At 42.8% G+C, this 10,653-nt stretch overlaps 1 long non-coding RNA gene and 1 other non-coding gene across 2 annotated transcripts; both read left to right on the plus strand.

Moving 5' to 3' along the window:
• The first annotated feature begins 2,974 nt into the window (after nucleotides 1-2,974).
• Nucleotides 2,975-5,664, plus strand: LOC124991684 (uncharacterized). The gene is made up of 3 exons (XR_007109917.1): nucleotides 2,975-3,010; nucleotides 4,747-4,780; nucleotides 5,211-5,664. It is a non-coding gene; the product is annotated as an uncharacterized LOC124991684 (long non-coding RNA).
• On the plus strand, nucleotides 4,833-4,906 carry LOC124992037 (small nucleolar RNA SNORD93). Its single transcript, XR_007110042.1, has one exon. It is a non-coding gene; the product is annotated as a small nucleolar RNA SNORD93 (small nucleolar RNA).
• Nucleotides 5,665-10,653: the final 4,989 nt, after the last annotated feature.

Below are 10,653 nucleotides of genomic sequence, written 5' to 3' on the forward strand. Positions count from 1 at the left end.
GTTTCCATTCAGTTTGGACTATCTAAAAAGCACAAAAATCTAAGGTAGCAACATTTATAATGTGCCCAGTTGGCTGCACACCAAACCAGATAGCTCTTAATGACTTTCGGAGAGGTCATGTACCTCCTATTTCCTTCACCCCGCCGCCATCAGAGTGGAATCTTAGCCAGTTTCCATTAAGAACAGGACTGCCTTCGTTTGCAGGCTGTTGACATTCATATTAGAACAGGATTTTATTGAAATTCCTTCCTCCTCTGGAAAAGGAGGAAAGGATGGGCAAGAGGCCAGGGTCTTATCTGGCAGAAGTTCCTCCACCAACAAACATGAGGCTAGAGGAAAAGAGTTTCCCCTGCACCAGCAGCAAAGCTGGCCAGAGAAGTGCCAAACACCACCCGATAGCTTAGATTATAGATTACACATAGATTATCCCCTGTGTGAAAGGCAGGACAAACCTGCACCAAGTAAGGAAATTCAAGGGATCGGGTAGGGCTCCGTGGTAGAGCACTTGCCTGTCATGTGCAAGGCCCCAGGTTTGATCCCCAGAAGGAAAAAAAAAAAAAAAAAAAAAAAAAAGAACAAAGTTTTACTGACCATTTACTGTGCATCAAGATCCAGGCCAAGTTCTGGGAATGTGGAGATAAATTCATACTCTAGGTGACCCAAGGAAGTCACAGACTGAGATAAGGCCCCATTATGAACCCTAAAAAGTCTTCAAGTATGAATATTTAACTAATTTGGGAGATGAATGTCAAATTTTTATTCCCTGGAGTCATCTCCTCTTATTCAAATATATTCCAGGCACTATGCTATCTTCTTGGGATTCAGTAGAGAAGGAAATAGAATTCTCATGGAGCTCACTTCATACCCTCTTGACAACTCTGCTTTTGGAGAACACTCTAAGGCCAATTCTCCTTCATCAGAGAAAATCCTAGATGAATAAAGTCCTTTCTATTCTACTACCTTAAATTTTTTTTTTTAAACTTTTGGCTGCTTTGATTCTTTGTTCTCCTAAATATGATATACTATCAGCTTTCTGCATGCAATACTAGACTCAGCTTAGGTACCCTCTCTTCCAGGAAACCTCCCCATATCCTTTGCAGGCTGGGCTTGGTGGCTGATGCTATTCCCTTGGCACAGTGATCAAGCTTCTGTCAACATCTCACTTTATATTCCTCACTTTAGGGCAGGGGCAGTTTCTCACCAAACTTCACAGTACCAACACCAATTACAGTACCTGACACACAAGAGGCACTCAAATATTTATTGCCCTGAGCAATCCTTCCAGCCAAAATGATCTCAAGTGCTGCAGTCCTTAGAAAGTCTCAAATCTCAAAATTCCGGGGACAGATTAAGAATATGTAAGTAAGAGTAGTTAGTGATGGGGATGCTGTCCAGTGGTGCCTTGGTGGCATGCAGACTACCCTGAGGAAGGAGATGGACACTTGGTTTCTAGGATTGCTGGTCGCTGACTTCCTGCCTCCCACTCCAAACCTCTCTACCCAGCTTTCCTTCCAGTGAATTTCTGCTTTGGCATAAAAGGTAAGCCCTTTGGGTGATGTGGGCATGAAGCCTTGATCATGCAGATTCATGCCTCTCAGGTTTACAAATGTCTAGAGAAAGAGTCCCTGCCTACAGGGAAAGCATGACTATGTGTTCACCTTTATATTCCCACTGCCTACTACAGAGCAAGGCATGAAGTCAATCATTAATTCAGCAGTTATCTATGGAGAGCTTAAGTGCCAGCAAGTGCCTTCAGCAGTAAACATGGGGAACAAGTTCCTCTCAACAGGGCTTATAGGAGATGTCAATCTTAACTACAGACTCAGCTGGCGCCTTCCTTCCCACTCCTGTCATTGTATTAGTTTCCTAGGATACCTTAACAGTCTATCTGGTGACCTGAAAGCACAGAAATGTATTACCTCAGCTTGGGCGCCTGTAAATCCAAAATCAAGGTGTCAGCCCAACAAGGGTCCCTCTGAAATCTGTTGGGGAGAATCCACCTTGTCTCTTCCCGGTTTCTGGCTTCTGGTGGTGACAGCCAATACTGAATCATTCCTGAGCCTGCCACGACATCTCTCGGATCTTTGCCTCTGTCCTCACATGTTCCCCTGTGTGTTTTTCTTCACATACATTTTTCTCTTGTTATAAGGACCCAGTCCTGTCGCATTAGGAGGCTCCACCCCAAGGACCTCATCCTAACTTGATTGCATTTGCAAAGACTACTTCCAAATAAGACCACACTCACGGGAGCTGGAGGTTAGGACTCCAACATATTTTTTGGAGAGGGGGCACACAGTTCAATCCACGACACCCATATTCTGTTACCTAGGCAGCCAGACAATGGAACTGTTTAATTTTCTGCATTCAAAACACACCGCAGCTCCTCCAATCCAGACAGGTGCTTTGGGAGCCAGATATTAAGACCTTGGTCATCATTATAAGCCATTGGTGGGATTTCTAGGCACTTGGAGTCCCCCACTTGCCTCATCCCATCATGACTGCTCCCCCCACCTCATATCACAGTTCCTTTAACAGACGCCAAACTTCTGTTACATGAAAAGATGAGAATCTTAGGCACAAAGGGGTGTGGCTGAAGACTTTAAAAAGCACGAGTGGAGTAGGCAGAGATACTACTGAGGGTCAGAGCTTCCTCTAACTTTCAACGAGGTAAGCGGGCATCACAGCCAGTGAGGTGTTTGGGGGCAGATGTCCCCGAAACCGCAGACTCCAGAGGCTCAGGGATGCAGGGCAGAGAGACCAGGAGCCCCGGGCCCAGGGAGGCCCGGAAAGGGAGGCCAGGCCGCATCCCCGCCGTCTGGGTCTCCGCGCCCGGGCGGCCGGCAGGGGGCGCGCGAGGGCCTCCGGGCCGGGCTGGCTAGGCGGGGTGCCGGGGCGGGAGGGGCGCTTTGGCAACTTTTTGGTTGGCTGCCGCTCGGGTGCTAACGATCGAGGGCCCTTTTAAACTTGGTCTAGCAGGCGCTCTCTCTTTTAGGTCGCTGCACGCTGCGCGGTGAGTAGGTTCCGACCGGCCAGGCGTGGGAGCCCGCCACGTGGCTGCGGGCCTCGCCGGTGGCCCTTCCCTGAGCCCAGGACGGGGGTTCGGCTTCAGCTCGGCGCCGCAGGCGGGGCCCCCGCGGGTGCAGAAGTCCAAAAGCTGGGACCCGGGACCGAGGAGCTGATCCCGGGACTGCCTCCGGGTTCTTTGCTCCCCCCGGGCTCCCGCCTGCCGGGTGGTTCAGGAGACCGGGTCTTAGCCCATTTAGGAAATGGATGAGATCAGAGGTCTGAGCGCTTTAAGTTTCCGAACAGAGCAGTATAATTCCAGTGCTAGCAACAAGCGGAGGTAATTTCGCCCACACTACCACTTCCCCGCCACAAATGCTTTTCAGTTGCCACTTTGCGCGGCGGTTGGGTTTTTAAAAAAGATTTGGGCGAATCTTCTGGGAGCTGATGACTGCAGTGAGTCAAGCAGAGCGCTGAGAGCCTTGATGGGGGAGCCCGCAGTTTTCTCCCCCGGATCCACCTTTCTTAGAGAAGTTGGTGCATTATACTACATTGGGCCGCTTGCAACATGTGCTGGGGACCAGGCCTGGCTTGCTTGGTCCTGCGGCGGGTGGAGCGGGGTTGTGCTTGCACAAGGTGTTAGACACCTAACTTCTGTCCCCAAGATGTAGAAACATGCGAAACTGCCTTAGACAAAGTCTAATTGGAGGAAGAATTTCCAAGCCTTGGGGCTTGGACCATTCTAAATGTTCGTTATGGGTACAAATTGATGTACAAAAGAGCGTTTTCTGAATTTGGCAGAAACTAGGAAGATCTAAATTTAGACTTGAATGAATGAAGTATTTATTGTGACAGTCATAGGTACCCCTTAGTAATCTTATACTGAAAGCTCAGTGGTGTGTTTGACATGTGTTCCTCAGTTGGTGAGACTCTTATTACCCTTTAACATAAGGAAGCTGAATGGGACATGGATTTTGCTCGTTTGAAAGGGGAAAGAAGGGTAGTGATGTAACCTGTGTTCTAGGCACCTTGTGTTCAGCTACATATCTGGACCCAAAGCACTCAAACAGCTTTTCCTGTGCTACATCTTTAATCTGTCAAATAGCCCAGTAACACAGGAACCTCTAATGGGCGAACTTTTTTTTTTTTTTTAAACTACTGCTTTAGGTGTTGGGATTCCTGTTGAACCAAATGGGCTAACTATTCGGTTTGAAGCAGGCTGAGAACCTGGCATGTCAAGGCAGCAGCCCTGAGCCAGTGTCTATTTAAGGATTATGGAAACTGAACAAGTGCCCAGGACTAGAAACTGTTGTCAACCCTGGGCTCTCAGCCTCAGGGTAAACAAGTTTCATGCTTCCTTTAATTTTAAATCTGTGAAAGGTTTGTTTCAGTTTTTTAGGAAAATACTGTATCCAAGTAATGTTTCTTTTCTAAACTTGATACTATTCCATGCTAATGTAGCAAAGAGATAAAGTTGGAAAGATGACAACTGCTGAAGTAAAATTGATTCCTAAAGTATAAGGAATTTAAGTTCTTTCATTTTCCTCCTAGCTGGAAATTACAAAACATTCCCAAGTGTCTGGAATTTGGAGACCATAGCTTTTTTTTTTTTTTTTTTTTTTTTTTAAATCTATTCATCAAAGGCAGCTAGTAGATAGTCACAATAAAAGCCATTCTTTTAAAAAAACAAAGCTGTGTCCTGATAGTCTTAACATTAACTTTGTTGTCACTTCTTTTTGCCAGGCTCAGTGGTGCTCAAGATCCAGAGGAACATAAGGTATGAACCAAATGGAAACAATCTGGCTTGAGTTGTAGTGGAATAGAATTCTTGGCCAAGGATGAGAACTCTAACCTGATTGGATATGCTTCTGCTCTGATGGGTTAAAGGATTTACCTGAGGCCAACTTGGTATGCAGGAATTTGTGGTCATACCACCCCTTTAAAAATTCTGCCATACACAGAAGAGAGGGAAGCCTCTAATAGATGGATTAATGCTAAGTCAAGAGGATAGGATTTTGAGTTTTAAAAATTTTATGGTTTGTGTGTGTGTGTGTGTGTGTGTGTGTTAAAATGTTTGAGCCAACAATAGGTACATTAGGAATTCTGTTTCTTATTTCTAAATTTTTGTAAACATAGTCTAGACACCACTGTATTATTTTATTGTTTAGTAATTGCTGACCCAATAACCTACTGTATTTCTTTTACAGGTCTGATACGGTAAAGGATCAGTAAAGCTGTTCAAGTAATAAGGTGTATGTGTTAATATGGAATAGAGGTTTTGATGTCTTTTGTCTCTTTCTTGGTGGTTGCAAGGGTAAATTTTGAGACAGTCCCAATTACATATAGGAACATATCTGGGAATTGTGTACCTGTGCCCTGTAGCTGAGTTGGACCCTTAGAGAATTTCTGTAGAACTCAATTCCATATTTAGGTTTTCTGTCAACTAGGCCAGTCTGAAACTTGACATAGAATTAACACTGAAGATCGTCCTTAATCTTGGTTCATATACTCTACTACAAGACTAGATCAGTTAGAGCCAGACAGACGAGGTGATGCACACCTGTAATCCCAGCAGCTCAGGAGGATCACAAATTCAAAGCCAGCCTCAGCAAAAGGGCTAGGGATGTGGCTCAGTGGTTGAGTGTCCCTAGGTTCAATCCACAGTACCAAAAAGAAAAAAAGATCAGTAAGAACAATTCTACCCCCCCACCCCCCTCCATTGAACCCAGGGCCTTGTGCTTGCAAAGCAAGCACTTTACCAACTGAGTTATCTCCCCAGCACCCCCGCCGCATTTTTTTTTTTTTTTTTTTTTTAAGTTGTTGGGCTTTGTTTCTATGTGGTGCTGAGACTCAAACCCAGTGCCTCACATGTCTAGGCAAACACTCTTACACTGAGCTACAATCCTAGCCCGAACAATTCTAACTTGAATTGTTAGAATTGTAAAATATGTAACTATGTAAAATAACATAGTTATTTTACAACTATGTTAAGAAATTTGTTGACTGCTTTAATTTACAAAAGTCATTATAAAATTATACTTGCATTCCAGATATCATGTCCTTTCGTGGTATACTCAATTAGTAGAGGCATAAATATGGCAGTGCTGGACTTAAATTCTAAGATTTACCTCTTAACTGAGTAAAATATCTGTGCCTCAGTAAAATTTGAAACTGTCCCCATTGTTGGTTTACTAAAGAAAACTTTAAAACACTTTCAAATCCTAGGCTTTGCGTGTTTTGTATACTTCCATCTTTTTTCACAGTAGATCATTTCAGTGATTAGATCTGACCCTTTTGACAGAAAACAGATCGATTGATTCCAAGAACAGAAAGGGGTTGATTGCAAATGGATAGGAGGGAATTTTCTAAGTGTCTTTTACATCTTGATTATGGTGGTGATTGCATGATTATGCATTTGTCAAATGTCACACTGTTTTAACAGGGTGAATTTTACTGAATATAAATTTGTACTACAATAAACATGACTTTAAACATCCTTTCTGGTATCCTAATGTTTCCAAAGAAATCTTTGGAAAAGTGGTTTGGGATCACCATTTAAAATTATTTCATTGAGATGTTAAGAGCAACAAAAATGCATGAAGATCATTTTTAGGGTATAGGTGACTCATGTACATGATATACCTGAGGAAAGTAGAAGTAAAAAGATTTAACACCCCTATCCAAGATATGAATTTACTTTTATGGATGATTGAGGCAATAGCACATACTCTTCTACCGACTCAACAGCTGCACTTTGAATCTCAACTATGCTATGGCACTTCCACGAGTTTGAAAATCCGCTGTAGTCACAAGGTAGCAGAAAATGGGGTGTGAAGATTGTTACGGACCCCAAAACTCTTAATTCTACTTTGGGTTCCTTGAACCGTGATTCCCATATTGACTGGTTTCCATTCCAAGAGTGTTTTCTCAAAACTGAAGGTGTGTGATCTGCTTGGTGGGCTCCTCCAAAAGACTGACTTAAGCCAGGTATAGTGGTGCACACCTGTAATCCCAGCGACTTGGGAGGCTGAAACAGGAGGATCACAAGTTCAAAGCCAGCCTGGGCAATTTAGTAAGACCCTGTTTCAAAAAAATGTGGCTTAAGGGTGGAGTACCCGGGGTTCCCATTCCCTGTACTACAAAAGGGGGGGGGGTGTTATTTGAAAAAAAAATTTGAGCTTTTTTCCCCCTTAGGGTGATTTTGAAAAGGAAATTGGGCTCAAGCATTGGTTGAGTCATTGTTCTTTCCTATCGGTCACAGTTTTAATCCCTGAACCTGTTGAGTCCTGTCCTGGTGACCAAAGCCCAATTGTGTCATCCTGTATGAGCAAACAGTTCCTTAGGGTTCCAGGTTTGATGCATTCTTTGCTGTGTCCCCCACCCCCACCAAATCCATGTCCCTGTATCTTAACATGGTTAAGAGAATTAGTATTGAAACTGGTCTTGAAAGTTAGGGTCGAGGCCTTGTTCCCCTGGTATTGAAGATCGAACACCAGAAAAACAGGCAAGAACAAAAGGTTTTATTAAATGGTAGAACCGAGAGACTTCTCTGGAAAGGAGAGTGACCAGAGTTGGTGCCCCAGGAAGTGGGGGTGTCTTGCCCCTTTTATAGATAATAGGTTTCCTTTCTTAACATCTGCTCCTCCTCTTTTCCCTACATGACAGAAAGGACAGGAAGAGGGCTGTCCAGTGGGTGATTGCTTGTGTTGGAAAACGTGATTCTTCCCTCCCCTGGACGTTGTTAGCCACCAGATGACAGGGAGTGCTATCTACCCCTTTCCTTTTCCTTGATAATCGGTTATCTGTCCTTTTCCCCGGTCTCAGTATCACCAAAGAGGATGCACTAAGGAGCTGCAGTTGTGCTTCAGTTCTGTAGGATCAACTTTCCCTCCTTGGCACAGCACATGCCCTGTAGCTTTAACAGCTAAAGCAGAAACAAAGAAATGCCAACATGACTATTAAACCACCAGTCCTTTGTGCCCAACGGCCCTAACAAGAAGAAGCAAATCTGAAGTTGAATGTTTTCACAGGATTTATTCATTCCAAGTGAGAGACTTAGGCTTGAAGAGAATCTTTAAGTATGATAAAATTGAGATTGGAATACAATTTTTATGCTAATGGTTATGATTTCACTGAAAATAGAAAATCTTTAAGAACTCCAATCACTAACTTATCCACATTAAGTGACACAACTCACCCAGTATGCCACTTAATGCCATTGATGTGTCATTCAGATAGATTGAGACACATTATTTTGATTTCGGGAACAGACATAACCCATTTTGTCTAAGATAAAAGCACTTGAGTCCAAGTAGATTCTGTTTCTTAAAAGTAAGCAAGCCTTATTATAGTTCAAGTGAATATTCCAGACTAAAATATGTGTGTTTTTGAGGATCTTCAAATATTAAATAATTATATGCTTGGTAAATATTTGCTGGCCTCCTGTGTTCAGTCCTGTGGTAGCGATGACTCCCATCTTTCTGGAGTTTGCACAGTGACATCCATTGCATGATTTAAGATGGAGCTGGCTGGCATTGACTTCTAAAAGAGGTAATTTCACCTTGTAGCTGGGTCAATATCTGAAAGAGTCCATTGGTAGTACAGTGAAGAAACTATTATATCTTATTAGAGCCCCCCCACATACTACATTCCCAAAATGATTCAGGATCATCTATAAGCATCTCAAACAATACAATAATCAGAAGAGCAAATAAAAGCCCAGCAAGAAAGAGCAGGAATACAAAAGCAAGCCGTTGGTTTTTATGCTTTCTGCTCCAGCCAGTTTGGCTCCGTGAGCTTCCTAAAAGCAGAGAAAAGAGACAACTGGCAAATTAACCATTGAACATCACTTTGAAATGGATGAGGGGAGTGGTCCTTTGCATTTGAGGCTTCCTGAACCCAAGTGAGAACATGTTCTTTTTACCTCATGATCTCAAGTGCGGGGAAGAAACTAGAACAGGAAGGGCATCTGGATAAATAAACGAGGATCTAGAAAAAGTGGAGACAGATGCATTTGGCTCTAGAGCAGGAAAGTGAGTTGATTAGCTGTCCCCTGTGAAGTCTGGGCCCACTCAGCTGATTGACCAGCCAGAGTCAGGTACAATGAGAAGAAAGCCACGTCCAGGTTGTATGATAGGATAAATAGAGCTGTGTTTGAAAGCCTTATTTTTATTTTGAACTCACAAAGATTGCCTTTCCAAAATTTACCTTGTATTTATAAACTTAAAAATTCTGCTTCCAAGATTCCGTTTTAGAATTGTAATTTATCACAATCCGGAATTGGGCAACTGTGACTAGAAGGCCCCCTAGTGGAGTTTATTTATACTACAAAGGGACAATTGTCTTGAACCCTCCACCCTTGCCATGTGAACCTCCATACCAGTCTGTTTCAGAGATGAGATAAACTGTGGAATCAGTTTGATGTATGTCACCTTGATTTGTTTCTGGGCCCAGAATGTTGTAGTTGATGGAATGAAGCCTAATGCCATTAACATTGGACAAGTGCTCTGGCCTGTTTACCATATTCTCTCAGGTAGCATATAACCCATGTGTCACTTATAGGTCTCTCCTAGCAGACAACATGTGGACTTAGGCAATCAAAATCCAGCTGCTCTCCAATACAGCAGCCACCAGTTGTATGTGGCTATCAAGTGCTTCACATGTGACTAGTCCAGACTGACGTGCTGTATGTAGGTGTGAAATGATCAGATGTGAAGAATATATACAAACTTCAATGTTATAATGATTACAGGTTCCACAGTAATTGATTGGGTCAAATTAAATACACTTTAAATGATATAAATATGATTAACATTATATTTCTGTTGGACAGCATGGGTGCAAAACATGAATCAAAATAATCACGGAAACATGCAAACAGTGGCCCACAATGTTATAGACAATGTTGCTGTATGCTACAGAACCCTGAGGAAAAAGCAAGAGTAAAATTAGCACTCACAATGCAGAATTTACAGGGAAGCAACTTTTTTTCTTTTCTTTTTTTTTCTTTCCCCAAGGACAGAAGTTCCAGGGGTAGGGAGCTCATGATACTCAGAAGACTTGACATGAAGTCTACTCTCATGCTGGAGATTTTAAACAAAGACTTCAGAATGTATCTATTAAACACTCTTTATACTCTACACATGCTCCACACAAACATTTGTGTGTTCATTGGCGTAATCAAGGGCCAGAGGGTTTGGTAAGCTACATCTCATCAAATACAACTTCCTAGTGAAGAATCCAGATGAGGAAAGACCTGGTATCCTGACCCATTCTTCAGTTGGTGTGTGTGCATAGTAATGTAGTCCTTCCAGCTTTTTTATGGAAGGGGAGAGGTTGGGGGAGATGGCACCATAAATATCACCAGGCCTTGTATAAAGTACTCTTTTTTGAAACTACCTTATGTTAGGCAAAATGTTCCACAGAATTCTCTTCTTCCCCTGTTTCACTTAACTGTTTGCTCTAAAAAAGCAGATCTGTGTAAAATTCTCTTTTTCAGTTTTCTTGCTACTAATAATGACATTTTATCCTACAAAATTTGTCATTTTGTAGACACCAGAGATGCTACAAAATATCCTACAATGCACAGGTCTGCCCTAGCAACAAAGTATGTTGGCCCAAAGTGTCCATAGTGCAAAGTTGAGAATTGCT

This window comes from Sciurus carolinensis, chromosome 8, assembly GCF_902686445.1.
Source record: "Sciurus carolinensis chromosome 8, mSciCar1.2, whole genome shotgun sequence".
Taxonomy (NCBI): Eukaryota; Metazoa; Chordata; class Mammalia; order Rodentia; family Sciuridae; genus Sciurus; species Sciurus carolinensis.